The sequence below is a fragment of the Sabethes cyaneus genome, chromosome 2, assembly GCF_943734655.1.
Source record: "Sabethes cyaneus chromosome 2, idSabCyanKW18_F2, whole genome shotgun sequence".
NCBI lineage: Eukaryota > Metazoa > Arthropoda > Insecta > Diptera > Culicidae > Sabethes > Sabethes cyaneus.
In genome coordinates this window covers 31,632,710-31,660,355 of record NC_071354.1, presented here as the reverse complement: position 1 = coordinate 31,660,355, position 27,646 = coordinate 31,632,710, and the positions used below count along the sequence as shown (strand labels likewise).

At 37.9% G+C, this 27,646-nt stretch overlaps 2 protein-coding genes and 1 non-coding gene across 4 annotated transcripts in view; 2 read left to right on the top strand and 1 right to left on the bottom strand.

The window, feature by feature from the left end:
* Positions 1–27,646, bottom strand: part of LOC128738567 (uncharacterized) — a 146,247-nt gene that overhangs the window by 59,356 nt on the left and 59,245 nt on the right. The gene's annotated exons all lie outside the window — the stretch shown is intronic.
* Positions 1–27,646, top strand: part of LOC128738566 (low-density lipoprotein receptor-related protein 6) — a 118,401-nt gene that overhangs the window by 32,547 nt on the left and 58,208 nt on the right. The gene's annotated exons all lie outside the window — the stretch shown is intronic.
* Trnap-ugg (transfer RNA proline (anticodon UGG)) lies at positions 10,609–10,680 on the top strand. The gene has a single exon. It is a non-coding gene; the product is annotated as a tRNA-Pro (tRNA).

Below are 27,646 nucleotides of genomic sequence, written 5' to 3'. Positions count from 1 at the left end.
CTTTTTATAAGAAAGAGATAGAAGGATAATTTCTTCGACAAAGTTGTAGCTAAAGATTATATGAGTAACTTTGCCAAAGACATAGTAGGCATATTTTTAGGCGTTTCTAACTTGCAGGGTGTTTTATAAAAAGACCTCTCAAAAATCACTTTTTCGCTGATTACTTCAAATGCAATGGTTTTATTGCATCATAATGTCTTACAAAGTTGGTTATCTTATCAAAAGACATATTTTTGTAGAACATTGTATGTTGAAAACTCATACGTATAACGAGTTCTAACGTTTTTCCTGTGTTTTTTTAGTCTTTTTTGGAATGGAATATCTCAAAAAGGGGCAAACGAAAAAAATCAAACTTGGCAGTTTCTGAAAGCTTGGAGTTTTATCTCAAACATATGTGAAAATAAAAAACTGGTTTTTTCTCTACGTCGAGTAATTTCAGTTTAATTATTTCATGTTTGACCATTTTCTACTATGCAGTATTTTCCAATATCTTCTTGAAGACGATTAAAGTCAACATGTCAATAGTAAAACAAAAATTTGTCGTACCATGACACAATTTCTTCTGATTGTCACGTAAAATAGTCTTCGAACTCCGGATAAGTTAAGAGATCTAGTTTTTCGACCTTGTGCTAGTTTTCGAACCACTGCTGAAATATTCATCAAATAAGTTTTTATAACGGTAGTTTTTACAACTGTTTATTGTCAAGATATATGGACTTCGCCCGTCATCCAATCCATACATATAAATATAAATTATAATACAAAATACAAAATAATATAAAATGCAGTGTGCAGTGTGTACATGTAATTGATGTTTCAGAAATAGTCAGAAATTTTTTTCTTAATAGTATCAGTCGACATGTTCAAGCTTAGTATGTTTCTAAAATTGTTCATTAGCTGCATACAGCGGCAGACTGGTTCATTGCGCGCGTAGTTAGTTCGACGGTGGTTTAGAGTGAAGGGCCTTGGTCTCCACAGAACTACTGTATTCTGGTTAGCAGTTATCCTGAATTTCAAATAATCACTGTCGTATCCAGCGTTACCAACCGGTTTTCACGAAAATCTGGAAAACGAGAATAAAAGTGTCTGGAAAAGTCTGGCTGCCATTTGCTCCAATGGAAGACAATGTTTGGAAAACGTCTTTTTTTGTCTGATTAGGCATCAAAAAGTCTGGAAAATCCAGACAAATCTGGAAGGTTGGCAACGCTGGTCGTATCGTCCTCTCTACAAATGGAGCTCAGCACCAGCTGTTTTTGATAAATATCTATCTTACAATTTTCATTATTTTACAAATAGTCATGGAAATCTTCACTTGGATATATGCACATGAAATTAAATTTTATATTGATATTTCTGATTCTAGTCTAAAGTAATTTTTTAATTACTTTAGTGTCAGAAAGCTGAGAAGTCTTCAAAATTGATGTCTTATACGTATTCAGGAACAGGAACATGACTATGATCGTAATAAAAAAGGAGGAACGCTTTCAAGCAAATCCTATAAGAGTCCTGGAGTTTTTTGTCAAAATATTTGAGGGTACCGTTACTGTTATTTTAAATTAGTATATAAAATGTTCGTGAAAGTAATTCGGTAGTTTAGGAGATTATTTCCCATTCAATTCCATATTAGCTATATCGCCAACCGTCAATAAAATGCTAGTACACGGCGCAGATATTATTCAGGCCACGGCACAACCCATAGGGTTATTAAGCGAAGAGGTACAGGAAACGCGAAATAAATGTATTTGTAAAGTTCAGGGAATTTCACGCCAGAAAACTTAACCGGATTGCCAATTTGGAGGATGTGTTCAAACGCCTCCTGCTGTCGTCCGATCCAGTCATTGCAATACAAAATCGTGCGTATTGTACACGTACTCTGGAGCTTCCACCAAGCGCAAACCAATTATTAATATAATAAATTATTATATTGCTAACAATAAAAAAATATCTCGAAAACAAAACATTTATTGAATCTCTCAAATAAATGACTACCCTTTATGTTTTCCAAATCAACGATATACTGATATAAGGTGGTTGAAGTTCGAAAAGGATCTATAGGTTTTTTTCTCTTTTACCTCTTTGCCTGTTTTGATATACTTACCTGCGATTAAAAATTGACATAAAACTTAAATAACAGTTAACAATATTACGTATGAAATAACTAATATTTTTTTTGCTTTTTTATTGAAAATTATTTTTAAAACATTATTGATGGTAGATTGAGCATATTTGCAAAGTAATGAAAATTGAAAGATAGATATTTGTCAAAAACAGCTGGTGCTGATAGATAACTGATGTCATATCTGGAGTTCGAACACTATTTAACGTGACAATCAGAAGAAATTGTGTCAAAGTACGACAAATTTTTGTTTTACTATTGACATGTTGACTTTAATCGTCTTCAAGAAGATATTGGAAAATACTGCATAGTAGAAAATGGTCAAACATGAAATAATTAAACTGAAATTACTCGAGTTAGAGGAAAAACCAGTTTTTTATTTTCACATATGCTTGAGATAAAACTCCAAGCTTTCAGAAACTGCCAAGTTTGATTTTTTTCGTTTGCCCCTTTTTGAGATATTCTATTCCCAAAAAGACTAAAAAAACACAGGAAAAACGTTAGAACTCGTTATACGTATGAGTTTTCAACATACAATGTTCTACAAAAATATGTCTATTGATAAGATAACCAACTTTGTAAAACATTATGATGCAATAAAACCACTGCATTTGAAGAAATCAGCAAAAAAGTGATTTTAGAGAGGTCTTGTTGTAAAACACCCTGTAAGTTAGAAACGCCTAAAAATACGCCTACTATGTCTTTGGCAAAGTTACTTATATAATCTTTAGCTACAACTTTGTCGAAGAAATTATCCTTCTATCTCTTTCTTATAAAAAGTTATTATTGATTATGTGTTTACAAGCCAAACTGGAACTCAATCATTAATTTCACATTATTTGTATTTTAAAGTTGTACAACTTTGCTGAACATTGTGGGGAGCTATTATAAATCGCTTAGCCGCAAAAGTAAGTTTCCACTTAACTTTCGTTTCTGGACCACTGTGCAGCGTCTTACCTCGAGGCCAACTGGGAGTGGCGTTCTCATTGAACCGATTTTTACTTACTCTGTCCACTTTGTGACGAGCAAGCAAATTCACAATCAAATTTACAATCAAAATAGTAAAACGTTGCGGCCTAAAGGAATAAAAAATCAGTTTTTATTTTTTAAATCCATGAATAAATCTATAAATAAATTCTCCATCAAATCCACGTCCATGTCCGAGTCCTTCAGGCCGAGGTCCAAGTTAGGGACCAAGTCAGGATCCAGTCGAGGCTCAAATCCAGATCCAAGTCGAGAGTTAAGCCGAAATCCAAACAAAGCTCAAATCTGGGTTTAAGTCCAGGAGCAAATCGAGGTTTGAATTCAGATCCATATCTAGATCCAATAGAGGCTCAAGCCGAGGTTCAAATGGAGGTACAAATAAGGGTGTGGGTTCCAAGGCGAGGCCCAAGTCGAGAGACAAATCAAGGTCCAAGTCAAAATCCAATCGAAGTTCAAATCAAGATGCAAATTGAGGTCCAAATCGAGACTCCGCGAGGTCCAAGTTGAGGCCCAAATCGAGCTTCAAATTTTGGTCCAAGTCGAGGCCCAAATCATGGTCCAAAGTAAGGTCTTAGTCGAGGTCCAAGTCGATCGAAATACAAATTGATGTCCAAATTGGGATCCAAGTTGAGGTCCACGCCGAGGCCCAATCCGATGTCCTAATTGAGATCTAATTCGAAATCGAATCGAAATACAAATGTAGGTCCAGTATAGGTTCAAGTCAAAAAGGTCCACGTCCAAGTCGAGGCTCAAATCGAAGGAAAAATTGATATCCGAAGTGGGGTCCAACTCGAGTTTAAATCGAGATAGTAGTGGAGATTCAAGTCGATGTTTAAATGGAGCTACAAACAATTGTGCAAATCGAGCGAGAAGCAAATTATGCATATTCTCACAAGAGCAAGTATGAGAAGCATAGCATCGAACGCTTACACCACAGACGCAAGCGTACGACAAACAGTCACCGTTGCCATGTGTCTAGCATTCTGTTCCCTACATACTCGCGAATGCACAACCTCGTAGCATCTTTCTGCATAGCCCGCTCACGAGTTGTTTGCCTCGACCAGCTACCCGTAAGGACTAGCGGCACACAGCGGGATACAGATTTTGCATTACTTTTTCTTTTCTTCATTTTACGCCCTCGTCTTATGGGCGGGAAAATTAGACCACACGATACAATGCTGGGTACAAATTGAGGTCCATGCCGAAACCCAATCCGAGATCCAAATGGAGGCCCAAGCCGAGATCCAGTCGTAGTATAAGTCGAGGTCCAAGCCGAGGTCCAAATCGATGTTAAAGTTGATACCGTAATCGTACTTCAACGAACAAAAATTATCGTAAATATCTTAACAAATTCGGGATCGTAAGCTAAAGCTAAAGAAACTGCGCCCAAGTTGTTTTTCAATCCTAGATAATGATAATAACTGACACACTTACGATTTCCAGCACAGACTTGTATGGCAATGCGGAGCGAGTCGCGCTTAATCGGATATAAAAAGCAAAGCCTTTTCGCAGCCGGCTATTAGAGTACAGGACAATTACGGGGCTAGTGCAATAATTCTACTGACTCTATCTGGCAGCACAGCCTAGCCGAGATTCGAACATACGACGACTGACTTGTTAGACCAGCATCGTACCTGGGTTAGTCGGATATAATCCTATATAAATACCTACATAGATGAAATGAGCATAATTACTCCACATCACGTATATCGCCTCCAAAATACAATCAAGTCGCTTTTTACGCGAAGGATACGTCCCGCGTAAATCAAAACCGCGTAAATTCCGAAAAACCCGTAAAAAACCGCGTACATTCCGAAATTCACGTAACAAACTGCATTAATTCCGAAATTCGCGCAAAAAAAACCGCATAAATTCCAAAATTCGCGTAAAAAAAACCAAAATTTAGCGTAAAAAAAACTTTGTGGACTTCAACACTACGCGAAAAAATAGACGTTTTGAGCACATCCGCGTAAATTCCGAAAATCGCTTAAAAAACCGCGTAAATTCCGAAATTCGCAGTAAAAAAAACGCGTAAATTCCAAAATTCGCGTCAAAAAAACCAAAATTTCGCGTAAAAAAAACTTTGTGGATTTCAACACTACGCGAAAAATAGACGTTTTGAGCACATCCGCGTAAATTCCAAAAATCGCGTAAAAAAACCGCGTAAATTCCGAAAATCGCTTAAAAAAACTGCGTAAATTCCGAAATTCGTGTAAAAAACCGCGTACATTCCGAAATTCGCGTAAAAAACCGTGCTAATTCCGAATTTCGCGTAAAAAAACCGCGTATATTTCGAAATTCGCGTAAAAAAACCGCGTAAATTCCGAAATTCACGTAAAAATAGTCGCGTGAAAAAACCGCGTAAAAAGCGACTTCAGTGTAATACGGATTTGCCAGTTTTGCGCATCAAATACGATTTATTTGCATGCATATTTGTACGTAATCCATCAAACATATAAACATACTAACTGGATGTCCAGTCGAGCTACAAGTCGGGGCTCAAATCGATGCCTAAAGCCCATATCGAGGTCCAAATTAGGATTCAAGTCGAGGTTCAATCAAGGTACAAGTCGAGACCCATAACGAGATTCAAATCGAATTTCAAGTCGTGGTTTAAATCGAGAACCAAATCCTGCTCCAAATGAAGGACTCAGTCGAAGTCCAGTCGAGACAAAAGTCGAGTCGAGGCCGGTGCTCTAATCGAGGTTCAATCCAGGTACAAGTCAATGTTCAAGTTCGAGGCCTAAGTCAAAGTTCGATTTGAGTCCAAGAGTTCCAAGTTGAAGTCATAGCCGAGGATCGAATTGAAGTTCAGATAGAGGTTTATGTCGAGGTTCAAATCTAATTCCATTTCGAGGTTCAAATCGAGATTCAAGTCGAGATTCACCTCGATATCTAAACCGAAGTCTAAATCTTGGCTCCAAATCAAGGACCAAATTGAGGTATAAAGGACCAAATCGAGGACCAGCCGAAGTAGAAACCGGGATCCAAGTTGAGGTGCAAATTGAGGTTCAAGTTCAGGCCGATATCGAGGTCCGAATCAAGCTCCAAGTCAAGCTCCAAGTCAAGATCTAATCAAGTGTAAAACTAGGTTCAAATAGAGAACCAGAACGAGGTCCAAATTAAGGTCTCAGTCGAGGTCTTAAATCGTGCTACAAGTTGCGGTCCAAATTAGGATCCAAGTCGAGGTCCAACCCGATGCCCAATTCAAGGTCCAAATTGAGGTCTAAGTCGAGGCACAACCAAGGTATAACTCGAGGTTCAAGCTGAGGCCCAGATTAATGTCCAGTTGAGGTACAAATCGAGCCCTAAATCAAAGTTCAAATTGAGTTCCAAATTAAGGTCCATGTCGAGGTTTGGTCGATAACCAAGAAAAGGACCGAATTGAAGTTTAGAAGTTTAGATTGAGGTCCAAGTCGAAACCCACATCCAAATCCAGATTCAGGTCAAAATCGATGTCCAGGGCAAGCCGACGTCCAATTTGAACCCCAAGTCGAGATTCAACTCGATATCTAAATTGAACTCCAAGTCAAGGACTAAATTGAGGTATAAATGTCCGAATCAAGGACCAGTCGAAGTGAAGGTCGGGATCCAAGTTGAGGTGCAAATCGAGTCCCACGTCGAAGTCCAATTCGAGGTCCACGTCGAGGCCCATATCGAAGTCCGAGTCAATATTCAAGTCGAGATCCAAATCGTAGTCCAAATCGAGGTTCAAATTAAGGTCTCAATCGATGTCCACTCGAGATTCAAATCGAGGCTCAAACCGAGGTACATATTGAGATCCAAATTGGGGTTCAAGTCGAGGTCCAATCCGAGATCCAAATTGAGGTCTAAGACGAGGTCAATTCGATGTACAAGTCGTGGTCCAAACCAAGTCGAGGTTCAAATTGAAGTTCAGTCGAGGTACAAGTTGACGTCCGAGTTGACGTCCAAGCCGAGAACTGAATCGAAGTTCAGTTTGAGATCCAAATCAAAGTCCAAATAGGGGTCCAAGCCAAGAAGCAAGCCGAAGTTTAGATTGAGGTTCAAGTGGAGGTTCAAGTGGAAGTGGATCGTAACTAAAGCTGGATAAAGTGGGATCAAGTTGATTTTCTGTCGTATATAATGATAATGACTGACATAGCACAAAATCGTAGAGTAGTATGGAGCAACTCGCGCTTAATCGGATATTATCGTATATAAATACTTATATAGTCGTAACGCTCAAAATTTTTCGTAATCACATATATCGCCTCCAAAATAGTACGGATATGCCAATTTTGCGCATGAAATACGATTTATTTAGCATGTATATCTCTACGTAATGCTGATTTTTACCTTTTTTATACATATGAAAATGCTAGCTGGGCAACTAAGTCCATGTTGAGGCCCAAATCGAGGTCAAGAGTCAAGTCCTAGTCCAATTGGATGTTTGATGTCCAGTTGAGGTACAAATTGAGGTGCCTAAATCGAAGTTCAATTCAAGTTCCGTATTGAGGTCCAAATTAGGGTTTAGGTCGAGATACAAGCGGAGGCCCAAAGCGAGATTCAAGTTGAAAATGAAATCGAGGTTCAAGGTGAACTCTAATCGAAGTGTAAATCTAGAGCCAAATTGAGGCGCGAATTGAGGTTTAAATTGAGTTCCAAATCGAGGTCCATATGGCGGGGCAAATGAAGGACTCCGTGGAGGTTTAGACGAAATACTAGTCGAAGTTAAAGCCGACGACCAAATCGAGGTACAAGTTGAGGTCCTAGTCGAGGCCTAAGTCGAAGTTCGAGTTGAGTCCGTTGGGTCCAAGTTGAAGTCCTAGCCGAGGATCGAATTCAAGTTCAGATTGAGGTACACGTTGAGGTTCAAGTTAAGGTTCAAATTCAAGTCCAAATCGAGGTCTCAGTGGAGATTCATCTCGATATTTAAATCGAAGCCCAAATCGAAGACTAGTCAAAGTGGTAGCCTAGATTCAAGCTGAAGTGCAAATCGAGGCCCAAGTCAAAGTCCCATTCGAGGCCCAAGTCTAGGCCGATATCCTCGAAGTTGAGGCGAATCGAAGTTGAGGCCTAAATCGAATTTCAAATTGAGATCCAAATTAAGGTCCAAGTCGAGGCCCAAGCCAAGAACCGAATCTATTGAGGACTGATCAAAACGAAAATCAAATCGAGGTCCATATTAAGGTCTCACTCGAGGTCCAAGTCGAATCCTAAGTCGAAGTTCAGATTGAGGTACAAATTAAGGTCTCAGTTATGATACAAGTCTTGAACCTCGTTGAAGCTCAAATCGAGGTATAAATTCAGGTACAAATTAGGGTCTAATCCGTGGTGTAAGTTGAGGTCAAAGTCGACGTCTCTGCCAATAATCGAATCGAATGTCAGATTGAGGTCCAAGTCAATTACGGTGCAAGTTGAGATAAAAATCGAAGTCAAGTTGAGGTTCAAGTTGAAGTATAAATTAAGGTCCAAAATAGGGTCCAATAGTCGAGGTCCAAATTAGGGTCTCAATCGAGGTTCAAGCCTAGACCCAAATCGAATATTTGTTGCCCGATCAAGGCTTAAATCGAAATTTAAATTAAGGTTAAAATAGGGGTCCAAGTCTAGGTGCAATTGAGTTCCAAGCCGAAGACAATCGAGGTTCAGATTGAAGTCCACGACGAGGCCCAAATCTAAGTCCAAATTCAGCTTCAAATTGGGGTCCAGTCGATGTCCAATTCGACGCCCAAGTCGAAGTCCAAATTAAGGTCTAAATCGAGTTCCGACTCGAGATTCTAAATGGAAGTCCAAATCTAGATCCAAATCAAGTATCAAATCGAGGACCAGTCGAAGTCCAATTCGAGGCCCAAATCAAGGTCCGAATCAGCACTCAAATTAAGGTCCGAGTCGAGATCCGAATCGAAGTCCAAAACTAAGTCCAAATTGAGTCCAAGTAGAGGTTTACATCCAAATTTCAATTCGAGGTCCACTCGAAATACAAGCCGAGGTTTAAACCAAGATCCAATTCGAAGCAAAATCGAATCGAAATTGGAAGTCGAGGCCCGAATTGAGATCCTAGATGAAATTCAAAACGAGGTCTAAGTCGAGATACAGATCGAAGTCTAAATTGAAGTCCAGTTAAGGTATAATCCGAGTCCCAACAAATCGAAGTCGGTATCGAAACCGAAGTTGAGTTCCAAATCCAAGTCCACGGTTAAGTCGTAGTCCAAGTTTAACTTCACCTTATTGGTCAAATTCAATTCTTATTTTGGGTCTCAAATTGAATCCCATTCAAACGTCGAGTTCGCATCCACGTTTTAATCCAAGTTCCCAAGCCCATCCTCAAGTTCAAACCCAATTTCTATTACAATCGCAGTCTTAATGAAAATCCCAATCCTATCAAACTATCAAAGAAAATGAAGCAATTTTCCCCATGTATGCCCCTTTGGTTTGGTTTTAAACTTTACTCCTGAATACGAAACAATTTTCTTCCATACCCATAAAGTTTAGTTACCAGCAAGTATTTATTTTTCCAGTACCCGGTACTAAACTTTCATTCATCGCAACACTAGAAAATAAAGGATTGTGTTGTCTGTTCAAGTATTGTGAATTGTAAAGCAGTATAGATGATTGTAACATTTAGTTATATCTTAATCGTATATTGAGGATTATTAAGTTGCGTGTTCCAAAAAGTGTAGTATAGAATGCAAGATAGAATTTTTGCACGTATATTGCCTCCACGTTTGTACTTATATGTTCTTATGTGGTGTGAAATATAACTTTTTCGTGCGGATATGATTTCGTATCTCTCAGTTGCAACCGAAATATACAAACCAAATTGTTTACTGGGACATAACTCTGATCTTGTTGTATTATGTTTAATTGTTTGTCTTCTCCTTTTAATCTCAGTTTTGTTTTACCATGTTTTTAATTTGTCGCTTTTAGATTGCATTGTTTGTAATAGAAATAATTTTTTTCACGTCGCTATCTTGAAGTTTTTAGAACTTTTGAACTTTTAGAAGTTAAGCGGTAGCCCATGCTTTACAACATTGACCGATCTTGATAGAATTTCTCTTCTAGAAAAGCCTTTACTGTATTTAACGCAATTTGGTCGTAACTTTCCAGCGATTAGTTCATATTTAGAGTTCTTCTGTGATGCAAATAGATTGGCAAATTAATTTTGAAACAAAAGATATGGACAAATGCGAAAAAAAAGCGGATACGTTCTCTGAGTAATTGTCCAATGACCTCCACTATTAATAGTTGAAGTCATAGGAAAAAATAAAGCAATTTTATAAAAAAGCAAGAAATTAAATATAAAAGTAATTAACACAAACTGCTTTCATGAATATAAATTTCTTCTATTCAGCCAGAGCAATTACTAATAGCAGCACACACTATTTTACACTGGCAAACGGTCAAACTCGTTGTTCAAAAACAAGTTCATTCGCTCCACTGATTTAATACTTCCAATGCGCCCCCCGTTCATTTCGGCAGCACCGAAATAAACACCGAAATTGAAATCGAAAAGAAAACTGACTCTCGTCGGACGTTGTCTATCGAGCGGCTCAATGGTCTAGGGGTATGATTCTCGCTTTGGGTGCGAGAGGTCCCGGGTTCAAATCCCGGTTGAGCCCCAAACTTTTTTTTTCGTTTTCTTAAAAAATATTGTTGCGTAAATTTAAACAACTTTTACTCAGCTTACTTCAAATTAACTTACACAGTGTTGGCGTCGTCGCAGCAAAATCAAAATGGTTCCATACCAGTTTGTACACACCAATCCCATATTTCCCCCCGATCGAGGGCACAACAGAGAGAAAAAACACTGAAGAAGAAGCTCGTCTCCGGAATCAGGGCTCGTTAGTATGCATACAAGTAGCGAAGCAAAGTTGACGATTGATCGCGACCGCGAGAACAAATCTGCGAGCTTCACCGCGCACACCCCGCATCGCAAGGAAGCGGGGCGGGGGCTGCTGTTGGAGGTTGGAGAAAACGGGGCTGCATTTACGGGCACGATCGAATAATTTTCTGAACATGTCTTATTCCTATAACAACAACAATACGGTTTTCGATCGCGTGCAACGGAACGCGGTTCCACATATCGTCGTACCACGCTACCCTCCACGGTACCCAGCGGATCCTCCCGAGACTAAGAAGAAGACGATCGATCGCAACGTCATGATGCCGTTCGTTGTGTTTCCATACTCTGGTGATGATGGTGAGAAGAGAAAGCCCCGGAATCCGTTGACTTTATGAGATTTTTGATGTTGCTCAAAATAAGTTCAATGTTTTGAAATGATTGGGTAGGGAAAAAATTTTGTTTATCAAGGAAACAGAAAAGATTATGTCGCATTATACTTAACTTGAGCCAAAAACGAAGTGATCAGGCAAAAAAGAATACAAAAGAAACCACGTACGGAAGGCGAAAACACAAATCGATGGAACAAAGCAGCAAACGCAAGGCAAGGCAAGGCACGGCAAAGCCTAGGCAGAAACTTTCCACACACACCCGAATATGGAAAGACAATTGAGGGAAAAACGAAACAAGATTCGAACCAAATCCAGCCCGCTGCCAAAAGTGAAACTCGAACGGAGAAGTAATAAGAATACATTTACGAAAATTGCGTTCTTCCCAAAACGAAGAAGACGCAGCTGATAGAGGTAGATAGGCAGACAGACAGACAGACCGAGAGAGAAAAACTTAAAATCTTATAACAAGGCACTGATCGTTTTATTTATTTTTTGGTTCTCGTTCGCTGCTCTACAGGGATCTCCCGAACTCGATCTCTTCTTCGAGGTACATATTCCTTTCTCAAGATCGAGAATAAAAAAAAAACGCACGCATCAGGTCTTTGGGCGCGCTGATTGGGATTGAGTGGGAAAGTGTGTGAGGTAGACTGTAGACGAGGTGCTCTTCTGCAATGACTGCAGCGCAGACAGGACCAGTGGGGATGGTGACGGTGAGGACAACCATCTCGCTTGCTCGCAAGCAAAAATTGATTGATATCCACAGATAAATGGTTCATCATTAGTCATTTATAAATTTTCACCCTCCTCCCTCTCCGTTTCTCTCCTAGCATCAATTCAGTTGTTGCTCGATGACCTTGCTTGGAGAAAAACGTTCACAGTCGAACCTCGACTGGGTGTATGTATATGTTGTGTAAGAAAATGATATTCTGAGTAATATAAATTAACATAGAAGTCTGACCAAATGGAATGAATATGAGATGGAACCAAAAAGCAAGCAAGCAACTGATCCTTTGTCGATCGAAAAGTTCAATAAGTTTGCCTAGGGCAGGGAGCTACCGCGATTATTCCCGCAGACAGAACTTACCGAAGGTTCCTTTCCTCTGCAGAACGGCTGATGGCTGATAGTCATCGTAGTCGTAAATTATATGAACACTGATGGCTCTTATTGCCTTTTTCTCTACTTGAATTGAGACTGGATCGATCTGACCTCCAGTGGTTATTGTTTGACTCACATGGACTGACAAAGGATACTCACAGTTTTGTTGAAACTCAAATTATCATAAATTTTCGAATTTTATAATATTTTTTCGAATATTTGCAATGACTGCTGATACCGGAAATGTTCTGGTTCATATGCAATTGATATCAACTGCTGATGTAAGGTTTGAATTTTGCAATGGCCCGGTTTTGAGACAAAACAATGTCCGATATTTTACATATTTACACTGACTTAAAAGCTGCGTTTGATAGTGTCGATCACACTGTTGACTGAAATACGCTCATTTGGTACGCTGTAAAAGCCACGAATGGCAAATATTTCTAGGGTTGAGTGTAATCTACAATCTTGCAATCTTGTTTGTATTTATATTGTAATTAGGGATTAACTTTTTCATTTGCAGTCGAATTTTCTTTATATCAAATTAGACAACAAATTAAATTTAAATGTTCCCTTCAGAAACCTAAGATTGTGAGATTTTCTGCGCCTTGCTTACCTTAACAAAATGAATCTCTCGGGGAAATGAAAAAAATCATTTTAACTTTCATAAAAAAACATTTGCTCTTTGATGCTCTTGGTTCATGAGAAATCAAGGAGAGAATTGCCACAAAGAAAATTCCTTGGTACAAATTATTTAGAAAAAGGTTCAAATATCTCTTAAAAATAATTTAAAAAAAACTGACAAATTAGAAAAACTCTGGATGGTCTGCTTCATCTACTGCAGTCGTCCAAACATCGAGTGGTGAGAAGTGAGTTATCCTGCTTTGCTCTCTTTGCGAAATTATAGCAAAGAAAACTTCATATCTTTCTTCAAAAAGATTTTCGAGAAGATTTTTAGGGTAATGAACCGGCTAATTACTCTTAGCAAGACAAGCATCAGCTCAGCAGTTTATTGACCCTCAACTGTTTCTGTAAACTCCCACATCCGTAATACACTCAAATCTCGTTTTACGTCCACTATTGGGGAGACGTAAAAAAATCGGTCGTAAAAAAGTGGAAGTTAGTTTAAATTTTGGACGTAAAACGAGAGGACGTTCATTCAAATTTCGGACGTGAAACGAGAGGACGTTAATTAAAATTTTGGACGTAAAATGAGAGGACGTTAATTCAAATTTGGACGTAAAAAAGTGGACGTTAATTCAACTTTTCGACGTGAAACGAGAGGACGTTAATTCAAATTTTGGACGTGAGACGAGAGGACGTTAATTCAAATTTCGGACGTAAAACGAGAGGACGTTAATTCAAATTTTGGACGTAAAATGAGAGGACGTTAATTCAAATTTGGACGTAAAAAAGAGGACATTAATTCCAATTTTGGACGTAAAACGAGAGGTCGTTAATTCAAATTTCGGACGTAAAAAAGGTGACGTAAAACGAAATCACGTAGAATGAATGGACGTAAAACGAGGTTCTAGTATAAAAGACGAATTATTGTCTTATATCAATAAGCATTCCGTTAGAAAAAAAACACTGCAGTGGGTTGTAAATAAGTCAAACATTTTATAATATGTAATGAACTACGCACCATTACGGGACTTTTTACCAAAGACCAAGTTTTGTAAATTATTATTTAAAATAGATTCATCCGTTGACCAAACTCGTGACTTTAGTCATGACCTTGAAATGCGATCAGGCATATATTAATATTTTTTTTTTTTGAAACGCTGATTCTACAATTGATGAAGGGACGGTAAGGGAAAGTAACGAAGAAGGATTTTTTTCCGGGAATGAACGGGAAGGGCGGAAAGGAAGGGGGGGGGGGGAAATAGGTAGCTATGCTTAACAAGTTGTCGTTGTGACTCCTATCTTTTGTCCAATGCTGGAAGGTGCATGGGTCGAACCAAGCTGTAATCAGGGATTATAATTATTATCAGGGTTGTGGGTTCAAATCCGGTTATAATCCCTGATTACAGCTTGGTTCGACCCATGCACCTTCCAGCATTGGACAAAAGATAGGAGTCACTTGTTAAGCATAGCTACCTATTCCCCCCCCCCTTCCTTTCCGCCCTTCCCCTTCATTCCCGGAAAAAAATCCTTCTTCATTACTTTCCCTTACCGTCCCTTCATCAATTGTAGAATCATCGTTTCAAAAAAAAAAAAAAGATTCATCCGTTCCGATAGCTGCCGCTCTTGCAACTCTGAAGATGTGAAGGTGTGTCCCGTTCGCGTGTGTGAGGTGCAGATGAAGCACGTTCCAGTGAGTGTTTATAGTTAAGTAGTTTTTATTTACCATTGGGAGTTAGGATTTTCGACAATGGAAACCTGGCGTGTTTCGTCGTTGGATCTTTGTCTATGTTCACCCATACAAGATGGTCTTAGCACAAAATCTACGACCTTTTTATCATCGTTTCGGCGTGGATTTGGGCAATCGGACAGATTTTCATCGAAAATCATTTTCTCAGACCAGGTACAACCCTGCTAAGGAACGATTGCGATCAATGGTGAGTGCTATCGTGACAATTCAACCAACTTTGTCTTTCCAAAGCTGGATGAAATTGCTGGCGATGACCTTTCTTTCTAACAAGATGGAGCAGCATGCCATACTGCGGCCGCAAGAATGGCGTGAACTTATTGCATCGGAAGTGCAGTGCATCGGGGAAATACGTGATCATCAGAATAATCCGAAGATATTTATAATTTTTATAAGTAGATTTTATAAAAAACTACATGCAGAATTTATGTCGTTTTTTATTGTCCTTTCGGCGTTCTGTTGTCTGTTTGATATCTTTTCGTCGTTTTCTCATCCTCTAATTGTTATCTTTTTGGTTTTTGGCCGATTTTTGTCGTCTCTTTGTTTTCTATCGTAATAGTCGACTTTTTGTCTTCTATTTGTCGTATTTTTGTAATGTTTTCATAGGCTTTTGGCCATCCTTTCATTGTATTTTCATCATCTATTTGTCTATTTTGAAGTCTGTTTTTGGTTTTCGCCGTTTTATTTTGACGTTTTTGTTTTTTTCGTTGATGTTTCGGTGTCTTCCTGTGCTTTTTTTTTTATTTTCTCACCTTTCCATCGTCTTTCGTCGTCGTTGCGCCGCTTTATTTTGTTGTATTTTCGCACCTTTTTTGTAATTTTTCGTCGTCCTCTAAAGACAGCAAAAATGTTATCTTTTTCTGGTCTTTTCGTCGTTCTTTGGTCGTCTTTCTGTGTTATATTTTTCATTTTACCGTGGTCTTGTTTTTGCACGTTTTGTTCGCCTTTTAAACTTTGTTGTAATTTTTTGTTTTTTGTTTCTTTTCCGAACCGTTTTCTTGGATTTTGCTCTCACTCTCCGTCCGTTGTTCTTCTTTTTCTCTAGTTTTCCTTTTTCTGTCCCGCGCTTCCTGTTTCATTGTCTGTTTTTCTTCGTTTCCTGTACCATTTTTTATATTCAGTCCTGTTTTTCCTCATGTTTTTGATTCGTTTTTTGTTATTTTCTTTTCCGTTCGTTTCCAATTTTCATCTTTTTCTATCTCTTTTTATCTCCTTTCCTTTCCGTTTCTCGTCTTCGTCTGTTCCGTTTTTCCTCTTTTTGATGCCGCGTTTTTTCTTCTCTTCTCCCACGTTTGTTTTATTTTTGGTTCCTTTTTTCCTCTTTTGCTCCGGTTTTCCTTTTTTATCTCTTGTTTTTCGCTTTTTCCCTCTTCCATTTTACCTTTTATTTAAACCGTTTTTTCTGTCACAAATTTTCGTTTTTGTCCCGTGTTGCTCCGTTTATACCCGTTCGGCCGTTTTTCCTCTATCGATTTTCTTTTCTGCAATTCTTGTTTTTTTCCTTTGTTTTCTGTTCTGTAATACCTCTCTTTTACCTTTGTGTCTCCCTGTTCCTTTTCTCTTCATCTTACCTTCCATTTTTGTCCTTTTACTGAGTCCAAATTTTCTTCTGTTGCTTGTTGTATTTCGTCTTCCGTTTCTCTTCATTTTCAGACTCGTTTTTCTTCTTTAACCCTCGTTCTGTTTTTCATGTTCCGACTGGTTTTGACTGTTTTCGTCTTTAACATTTGCAAAGTCGTTCTACGTTTACGTTTTCTCTTCGTTTTTCGTCTTATTATGTCCTGCTTTTCCTCTTTTTATTCCCTTTTTCTTCCATTTTCATTTTTTTCACTGTCTGTACCGTCTTTCCTCAATTTCCATTCTCGTTTCTTCATTTTATTGCTGTGGTATTTCTGTGTTTTCTTTGCTTCCCTTTCTATCTCTATTTGATTATCTATTTTTTCTCCTTTCCCATTCAATTTATCTTCGTTTTCTTCCTAATTATGGTTTTCCCTTCTGTTCTGTTCATTTTTCTTCCATTCTTTATCTTTTTCTGTCCAGACTCCTCGTTTTTGACTCGTTTTCTCTTGCTCTCTTTTTCTCGTTTTCTTCTTTTCCAATTTTCTTCGCTTTTTCGGTCCCGGTTTACCCTCCCATTCTGTCACGTTTTACTTTCTTTTATGCCAGTTTTTTTTCTTTTAAGCTTTCGCGTTTTTCTTAGAGTTTTAGAATTCCTTTAATTTAGATTAGATAAAAAATTTATTTGAATTGCATTTGAAATTTAGATATTGAGAATTGGACTTATAGTTGGACTTGAAATTGCTGTTGAAATTTGGAATGAAATTAGAACTGAATTTGAACTTAAGATTGAGCTGTAATTAGGCTTGAAAAAATTATACAATTTATAACTGCACATGAAGTTGGAGTTAAAACTGGAACCACAGACAAACCGATGAGACACTCGCGTTAATTCCATCGTCCAATCAAAAACCACTCATTTTTTCAAACAAGCATGTTTCGCAGCATGGGCACACCGCGGCGCGCAGGTGTTTCTGCGAGTGTTTCAGTATAAAACGATACAAATGTAAAAATCCTACAGCATAAAACCCTGCAAATGCAAGCTACTCCGCAACATGCATAACAGAGGGTGCTTGTGGGCAAGCAAAATGTGTAGGACGATGGTTTTTAAAGGATTTTCTTCTATGTGTCATGTCAGTTCATCAGTACTGGAGCTATTTTTACGCAACTATCTTTGCTTATCGCAAGAATAGTGGCCGTTTAAATTACACTTACACTTTGTTGGGTTACACTTTGAGGGTAATCAAATTAACAAACAATCAAATTAACAACGTCGTGAATTCGAATCTTACTAGAATCAGGTCATTTGATGCTAAGTGACTTTAGCATGGATTTATTCTTAGGCTGCTCTCCATCCTTTCTTTATTTAAAAAAACAATGAAGTATGAAACCTCCTGCCAGGACAACTCGAGGTGCGTAATAAAGTGTCTTGTCCAAGAGCAAATTATAATCAGTTTCCGCATTTCCTGGTTCTAGAGAGCTAGATTGGTCGAAAAGTCTGGTCCCTCCATGAAAGAAATTAAGAATAATTAGGCAATAAAAGCTAATTGTAAATCATTTGAATAGCTTCAAATATTTTGTGATAATTTTGAACGTTCCTTGTTATTGTCGTTGCAATTCACCAACCAGCATGTATAATAATTACTAACAAGGAGCAACTGTCCACTGAATGGGACTCATTTACAATCTCATCATTACCATGCCGGGATTGCCATCCATCATGGTACCTACCAACCCAGAAGCGACAGCTCTTTCGTTTTTTTGTTGTTCCTATTTTGCGAAATTTCAAACATCGTCCAACCAACCAAGCGAACCTCACCTCAGCGGATTATCTTTCGCTTAGATTGATGGAAAGCACTCTTGTTTTGTCATTTCGAGAATGTGCGCTGTCCATCCATCCATCCATCCATCCATCCATCCATCTATCCTGCCACGATTATTCCGCAAGACAACCGACAGATGTGTCACTCAAAATGGTATGAGTCTATGACACCGGACTACACGGGTCGAAATAAAGTAGAACGTTGAATGTTGTACAACGTTCAACTTGAATTTCACTTTTGTGGTCGGGTGTGTAACATTCTACGGTCAGACGTTTGTTTTTGTACGGGACGGACGCACACGGAACGTACATCGGACGTCGCGCGAGCTTAGGAACATAATAACGCGGAAAAAGAGACATAATCCCACGTATAAGTACACAGAGACCACCACTAGAGAGTGGCCGGTCGAAGCAAGGCTAGGCTAGACTAGGCTATAGCTGTCCCTGCCTGTGTGTTTGGTAGCGCCTTCTCCGACGCCGGGCCGGTCGCCGGTTGCCGCGGGTGTCCGTCATTCGTCCAAACCAAACTCAAGTAGCTGTCCGTCACAAATGGGGTGAAGCTTACTGTTGTAGTAATAGCCTTTTAGTTATGTAAATATTGTTGTGGATTGTAGTACTAATTATCTTGTATTTTGTGTGTTCTCTTTCTCTTTTCCCTCTTTCAGGTAAGTGTCTTTTCGAACTTGGTGCGGGAGGAAGGATGAGGCGTTGTGTGGAAGCGCCTTTGCTGGTGGAACACCGGTTTGTATGTCGCACGATGCGAGCTGATGTTTTCGTGACTAAAATCAATTCGATAATGGTGATGGGGATTGATTATTGTTTTGATAACGTGGCTTGTTTCGAAGATTTATTGGGCTGGGAAACGCGATACGCCCCGTACTGGGGGAGGGGATTATGTTCCCACTTTTGAGAGTTGGTTTTTGCTGAGATTGATTTTTCACAGCCAAAAATGCCAATGTTTTCAATTATCTTACTATTAAATATTGCTCGATTACCAGGCGTCAAAACGTAACCGTTTTTCAATCGCCAGTTTGTCTGCAGTTTTAAAAACTGATGTTTTCTCGTTGAAAACCAGCTTCGTCTGCATTCCCATTATGAATCCACATACATGAAAAAAATGAAAAAATCAAGACAAAAGAATCCCCTTCCGATCGGACCATACTCATTATTCGGAATCGCCGACGACGCCACGCAGGGTACAACCTATAGTATAAGACAATTGAACCCTTGAAGCTTGGTTAGCTCCGATCACTAGCGTGCCCAGACATAAACTAAAGGAGGGGGCACACGAGCTTTTAGCAGAAGAATGTTTTGGCCTAGAAAATCAAGTTATCGTAGAATGGATCTATTACTATTTATCACAAAAATACCGACCGGTTAGTTTGAAAACTCCAGACTTTCAAGTGCAATAGAACCAAAGTTGCTCGGAATTGAACTTAAAACCGAAAGTAAATTAGATTTAAATTGGACTTGAGGAAAAACGTCCTGACTTGGAATTACATTCTAAATTAGACTTGAAATTGGAATTGAAATTAGACCGAAATTTGGATATGGACACGAGATTAGACCGAAAGTTTTACTTGAAATTTATTAGGATTGACATATTTTTTCTTACTCGCTCATGTGTTTTACCTCTTTTCTGTTACTTTTTTCGCTTTTTCAGCCCCGTTTTTGTTCCGTTTTTTATTCTTTTCTTTGTCTCATTATTGATTTTTTGGCGGTTATTTGTTTTCTTCTGTATTCATCTTTTCTCCCGCTTTTCTGTTTCATTGTTTCGTTTTTCTTCGTTTTCTGTCTCTTTTTTTATTCTTAGTCTTGTTTTTCATCTTGTTTTTAGCTATTTTTTGTAGTGTTATACCCCGTTTTCCGTCTTTTCTCTTTTTCGTTTCCAGTTTCCGTCCATTTCTTACTCTTCCTTGTTCTCGTCTCTCGTCTTCGTCTGTTCCATTTTTTCTCTTTTATATGATTTGCTTACCTTTGCTGTCACATTTATTCTCTTTTTGGGTTTCATGATTCCCTTTGCTCTGCATTTTTTTCTTTCTATCCCCCGTGTTTAGTCTTTTTCTCTTCAGTTTTACCTTTTTCTTCACTCTGTTTTTCCTATTTTTTATCTTCTTTTTTTGTCCCATTTCCCAACCTATCCTCATTATGTTCCATTTTTTCCTCTACTATTCCGCTGGACCTCTCCCGTTTTTCGTCTTTTCTCTCCAGATTTATCATTTTCTCCGTTTGGTCCGTTTGGTCCGTTTTTCCCATTTTTCTTTTATTTTTTTCTGTTCCATTTTCACACCCGATCCCCATTATGTCCATTCTTTTTCATTTTATATCTCGTTTGACCTTTTTTCCTGTTTTCCTCGTTTCTTCTACTGGTTTTATGATTTCTTTCCCGCTATTCTTCTTTTCCTTTTTGGTTTCTCTTGTTTTCTGTTTCGTTTTTGTCTTGTCACGATTTCTTTCTTATTCTTGCCCATTTTTCCACATTTCGTCACGTTTCTTTTTCTCTCCAATCTTCTCTCTTAGCCTCGTTTTCGCCCTTTCTATCTCGTTTTTCCTTTTTCTACTTGTTCCCTCTTTCCCTTTTTTCTGTTACAGGGTTCGCCCTTTTTAGTCCCTTTTTTGTTATTTTTCTCATTTTAGAACCGTTTTTCGTCCATTTTCAGGCCCGTTTTCCCTTTTCTAGTCTCGGTTTTGTCTTTTGTCGCAATAACTATTTCTTTCGTTCTTCCTCTTATATTCCTCTTCCTGCTTTCCTTCCTTTTTCGTCACGTTTCTCTTCATTTTTAGCTAAACCCAAATTTTCTGTTGTCGTTTCTCAATTTTCTAGCTTACACTTTTCTATCCTGCCTTTTTATTGTCGTTATTCTGCCTTCGTTTTTTCGCATTTTTTCGTTTGGTCCGTTTTCTTTATCGTTTTTCTTTTTTTCTCTGATTTTCTTCTTTTTTCTTTCGTTCTTCCTATTTTTCTGTCCAGTCTCCTCTTTTTTAGCCTCGTTTTCTCATTTTTCTCCGTTATTCTTCTTTTCGTCTCTTTTCTCTTTTTACATACCGTTTTCCCTCACGTTGTTCTTGTTTTCATGCCAGTTATTCTACTGGCTCTAGCGTTTTTCCTCTTGCCCGTTTTCCCACATTTTGTCACGTTTATTTTTCTTTTTCTGTTCCGTCTTCTCACTATTCGTCTCGATTTCCCTGGAAGAAAAATGACAAAAAACGGATCTAAAGAGAGAAAAACATGAAAAACTACAAGGTATACAGCCCTATTTGTTGTACGAAAGGGTGACGTAGGGCTATATCAGATCATCAGACCAAAGACTAATGAAAACTGCATTTCTGCTTTATGTATGTTTATAAGAATCTGTGAGTGCCATTGTTTAAATGTTTAAAAGAGAAGAGCGAAATATTCAGATTCAATTCTTCATTTAATGCAGTGGTGGCTTTGAAAATCGTGGACGGGGGTTCATAAGTACAACGCCTGCAACCTTTGAGACATAGAAATTTCTTTTAAAAATCGCTTGTGTGCATCATAAAGGTTGAAATTGTAATGAATGACCAATTTCTGTTTTATGTGTATGAGAGTGAGGGGTCTCAAACCATCATAAAATAAATAAATTCAAAATAAATTCATGCCTCCAAAAAACCTCACATGCCAAATTTTGTGCCATTTGCTTGATTAGTTCTCGAGTTATGAAGAAATTTGTATTTCGTTTGAATGGCATCTCCCCTTCTTAAAGAAAGCAAAGGTTCTAATCCACCATGGAAAAAATTCCCCCTACCCTCTGTCAAAAGACGGTTGGGTCTCATTATACCATGGAAAAAATTCCTGCCTTCTAAAACCCTTACATGCCAAATTTGGTTTCATTTGCTTGATTAGTTCTCGAGTTATGAGGAAATTTGTATATTATTTGTATGGAAGCACCCCCTCCTAAAGAGGGGAGGGGTCTCCATTTGCCATAGAAAAAATTCCTGCCTATTAAAACTCCCACATGCCAAATTTGGTTCCATTTGCTTGATTAGTTCTCGAGATTTGAGAAAATTTGTATTTCATTTGTATGGGAGCCCCCCCCCCTCTTAGAAGGAGAAGAGGTCTTAGTACACCGTAGAAAAAAAATCCTGCCTTCTGAAACCCTCACATGCCAAATTTGGTTCCATTTGCTTGATTAGTTTTCGAGTTTTGAGGAAATTTATGTTTCATTTGTATAGGAGCCCCCTCCCCTCTTATGCTCCCCTTAAAATTGCTCTCTCACCCTCCTATAAAATTGCTGATCATTTTATCTATCCAACGACATATAAACTGTTCAGTTTCGTTCAGTAGTTTAGTAGTTATTATCATTTGGAATCTTTCATTCAAACGTTACACTTCTATTTTCGTTTTCACAAAGTGCTACCCAGTCCCAGTATAGTAAACAAAGACGTAGTCCTACGTCAAAAATTCAGACTAAAAAACGCGAAACCCGAAACATTATAAAAGGGAAAGAGGAAACATCGATTTTTTTGTTTTTCGTTTTTTATTTTCTTTCCTCTTAACTCCTTTTCTTATGTTCTTCCTCTTATTATCTTATCCTGCTTTTCCAGTTTCTCTGTCACGTTCTGTTTTTCATTTGATCCCGTTTGTTTTCCGTTTTTAGCCTAATTGAGAGTCATTTCTTCATTTTTTGTTCTTGTTTCTCAATTTTCTAGCTCACGCTTTTCTATCCTATTTTTTATTGTCGTTTTTCTGCCCAGTATGCCTTCATTTTCTCGTTTTGTCCGTTTTCTTTTCGTTCGTCCTATTTTTCTGTCCAGTCTTCTCTTTTTGTGCCTCGTTTTCCAGTTTTCTCCGTTGTTCTTCTTTTCCTCTTTTTTCTTTTTTGCGTTCAGTTTTCCCTCCCTTTGCACAGTGGACAGAATCGACCGAAAAAACGGAACTTTTTGCTGCCGCAGTTTTTTAGGGGTAAAAAGTGACTTTTCTTATGTAAAAAATCACGAGAAATCGATTGGTGATAGTCTCAACGCGCGGAAATGACGGGAAGTAGCCCGTTTTGCTCCATTCACCCTTATTTTCTAATATTTTTAAAAGAATCATGTGAGTAATTCTCGCTGAAACGGGGCCACTACTGACACGAGGTCTTCAAATATTGGAACTTTTGCGCTTAATTGGTTGAAAATGGTTGACAAATAAGAATTACGCTTTTGATACCTTGAAATAGTGGAGAATTCGCCAAGGAGCCTAACAGTTCCAAAAAAAGTTGAATTTTGAGCAAACCTTGAGATCTATATCATGTGATATTCCATAAATTTGCCGTGAAACAACTAACAAATGGCCCGGTTCTGTAAAGAAGAAGAGCAAGGCTTTCAAATGGAGTAAAAACATTTTAGCGGCCATCTTGGATTTGGTCGCCATATTGGATTTTATCAAAAAATGGCCGTTTTCATATAATTATTGTGATATTTCCAAAATTTGCTATGAAACAAACTACAAACGATGCGGTTTTGTAAAGAGGAGAGATAGCGCTAATAAACTAAGTGAAAAAAAACTGGCGGCCATCTTAGATTCGGCCGCCATGTTGAATTTTATCAAAAAATAGCCATTTTCGCCATGATCCCCCCAACCGATTTTAATTTCAAGACCACCATCGGAAAGCTGAGAAAGAATGCTATAAGAATCATCCATCAAATTACATGTGTAGTGGCATTAAATAAACGAAACAATTACTCATCTGTATCAAGGTTTACAACGCTTATATAATGGAATATCTTGCTACAGCAAATTAATTGCTTTATTTAGTTAATACCATTGCACACCTAACCTAATGACTGTTATTATAGCATTTTTTCTTAGCTTTTCGATGGTGTCTTAAAATTAAAATCGGTTGGGGGGATCATGGCGAAAACGGCGATTATTTGATAAAATCCAACATGGCGGCCAAATCCAAGATGGCCGCCAAATTTTTTTTCACTTCGTTTGTAAGCCCTCTTCCTCCTCTTTACCGTGTCGTTTGTAGTTTGTTTCATAGCAAATTTTGGAAATATCATATGAAAATTGTGAACCTTGCTAACAATAACTGGTTGTTTTATTCAGTTAATGCCATTGCACACCTAATTTTATGAATGTTTCTTATAGCATTTTTTCTCAGCTTTCCAATGGTGGTCTTAACATGAAAATCGGTTGGGGAGCTCATGGTGAAAACGGTCATTTTTAAATAAAATCCAATATGGCGACCAAATCCAAGATGGCAGCCAAATTTTTTTTTTACTCCATTTGAAAGCCCTGTTCTTCTTTTTTAAAGAACCGGGCCATTTGTTAGTTGTTTCATGGCAAATTTATGAAATATCACATCATATACATCTCAAGGTTTGCTCAAAATTCAACTTTTTTGGAACTGTTAGGCCCCATGGTGAACGAGGGGTCCATTATTTCAAGGTATCAAAAGTGTAATTCTTATTTTTTAACCATTTTCAATCAATTAAGCACAATAGTTTCAATATTTGAAGACCCCGTTTCAGCGAGAATTACTCATGTACAAATTCTCTCTAATTTGAGATTCTATGGTAAGGAAAGAAGAAGAATGTTAAGAAAAAGGTATATGAATAATTTTATTTTAATACAACATAATCTAGAAGTCTGTTTTGCCTCATTTTACTCACGGTTTTTGTACTATAGGTAAAATGTCAATTCGATACTTTTACCAGAGATTTTCAAGAAGGCATGCGTGTTGGACAAGATGAAAAAGTCAGAAGATCGAACGACGTCGAAGTTTTTTTTATTAAAATGTCGTGTAAGGGAATGTTTTACCTTAATTTACCCTTCAACTTTTACTGAAATTTGAGAATGTATTGATGAAAATGGAGCAACTGTGAAAATGCTCCGATTTCGTTCAAATTTGGCGTGTTTGTTCCTGGTTGAAAAATTTTAGACCCATATTTTTTTTATTGGACGCTTAGGGTGCTCCTTTCTGAGTTGGGGTGGTCACAAAAATCGATTTTATTTCATTCAAAACTTCATAACTTTTGAACCATTGAACCGATTTGAATGATTTTTGTTCCAAATAAAAGACATTCTAATCAACTTTTCAGAAAATGTATTCGACTGTAACTCAAAATATTTCGGACTGCAAAAACATTGAAACTTTGAAGAAAGAAAGAATGGCAAACATGATGGTTTTAGTGACCACCCTAACTCAGAAAGGGGCACCCTAAGCGTCCAATAAAAAAATATGGGTCTAAAGTTTTTCGACTAACATATCAAATTTGAATGAAATCAGAGCACCTTTACAATTGCTCGTTTTTCTATCAGTAGTTTCTCAGATTTCAGTACAATTTTTAGAGTAAAACAAGGCAAAACATTCCCTTACACGACATATTTGAGAAGAGCTTGATCGTTGTTCGATCTTCTGACTTTTTCAACGTCCCCTACAGGCTTGCTTTCTTGAAAATCTCTGGTAAAAGTATCGAGTTGACATTTTACCTGTAGTAGAAAAAACATTGAGTAAAATGGAGGAAAACAGAGTTCTAGTTTATGTTGTATTACAGTAAAATTGTTTATATACCTTTTTGCTAACGTTTTTCTTCTTTTCTTACCGTAGAATCACAAATTAGAGATAATTTTTACATAATTCTTTCAAATAGACTACTTCCCATGATTTCCGCGCGTTGAGACCATCATCAACCGATTTCTCATGATTTTTACATAAAAAAGTCACTTTTTACTCCTTAAAAACAGCGGCAACAAAAAGTTTCGTTTTTGACGTAGGACTACGTCATTGTTTGCTATACTGGGACTGGGTAGCACTCTGTGAAAACGAAAATAGAAATGTTTGAATGAAAGATTTCAAATACTAATAACTACTAAACTACTGAACGAAACTGAACAATTTATATGTCGTTGGATAGATAAAATTACCAGCAATTTTTTATTGGGGCAAGAGAGTAATTTTAAGGGGGCGTAAGAGGGGGGGCTCCTATACAAATGAAACACATATTTTCTCAAAACTCGAGAACTAATCAAGCAAATGGAACCAAATTTGGCATGTGGGGGTTTCAGAAGGCAGGATTATTTTTCTACGGTGTACCAGGGACGTTAAATGTACTGGTTGGTGACACAAATTTGAAGACATTTACCATTTTATCTTACTACCAGTCTTGCGACATGTTACTAGTACACAAGCACCGAAAGGAAATGCGAGAATAACGAAAACATCTTTTGTTCTACATGTCAGACACTCTTCGATATGGGGGAAAAAGTGTCACCAGTCTTGGAGACACTTTTTTTGTATTCTCTTTTGCTGCTTTGCGTCCGTAAGTCAAACATACGGCTTTCCCCCAAACAACACGGGTTTAAATAAGAAGGTTCCCAATACATCTTATTCTCCATCACTTCTCCATACTATTTCAACTATAACTGTAAGCAAAAAGCGGCTAATGCATGTCATTTCTACACTACATTTTGTGTGAATGGTCGGCTAACGTACGAACATGTTTGCTTATTATCACGTACATATTCTGGCTAGTTTCGACACTTATAAGATAGGCACTGCCGGTACAGAAACAGTATAGAGCGATGGTATTGGTTAAGAGTCTGACATGGCATTGCATGCTGGTAAATGTAATAGAAAAACTGTAACCGTTTTGGTCCCTGCGGTGTATTGAGACCTCTTCTCCTTCTAAGAGGGGGGCTCCCGTACAAATGAAAAATTTAAAATTTAATTTAATAAATTTCCTCAAAACTCTAGAATTAATCAAGTAAATAGGACCGAATTTGGAATGTAAGGGTTTCAGAAGGCAAGAAGTTTTTCTATGGTAAATTGAGACCCCTTCCCTCTTGAGGAGGGGGGGGGGGCATACAAATAATATTCAAAGTTCCTCATAATTCGAGAACTATTCCAGCAAAAGGAACCAAAATTGGCTTGTGGGGGTTTTTGGAGGTAAGATGTTTTCCTATGGTGTACTGAGACCCCTTCTTCTAAGAAGGAGGGGTCCCATACAAATGAAATACAAATTTCCACATAACTCTAGAACTAATCAAGCAAATGAAACCAAATTTGGCATGTGAGGATTTTAGAAGGCAGGAATTTTTTCTATGGTATAATGAGACCCATCCGCCTTTTACAGGGGGGGGGGGGGTGCGGGTTATTTTTTCTATGGTGGATTAGAACCTTTGCTTTCTTTAAGAAGGGGAGAACCCATACAAATGAAATACAAATTTCTTCATAACTCGAGAACTAATCAAGCAAATGGCACCAAATTTGGCGTATGGGTTTTTTTGGAGGCATGAATTCATTTTGCATTTATTTATTTTATGATGCTTTGAGACCCCTCACCCCTGTGGTAGAAGGATAATTCATTACCATTTTAACCTATGATGCACACAAGTGATTTTTAAAAGAAATTTCTATGTCTCAATGGTTGCAGGTGTTGTACTTATGAACCCCCCCCCCCCCGTTCAAGTATTTTCATAGTCACCATTGCTTTAAATGAAGAATTGAATCTGAATATATCGCTCTTCTCTTTTAAACATTCACTTAAACAATGGAA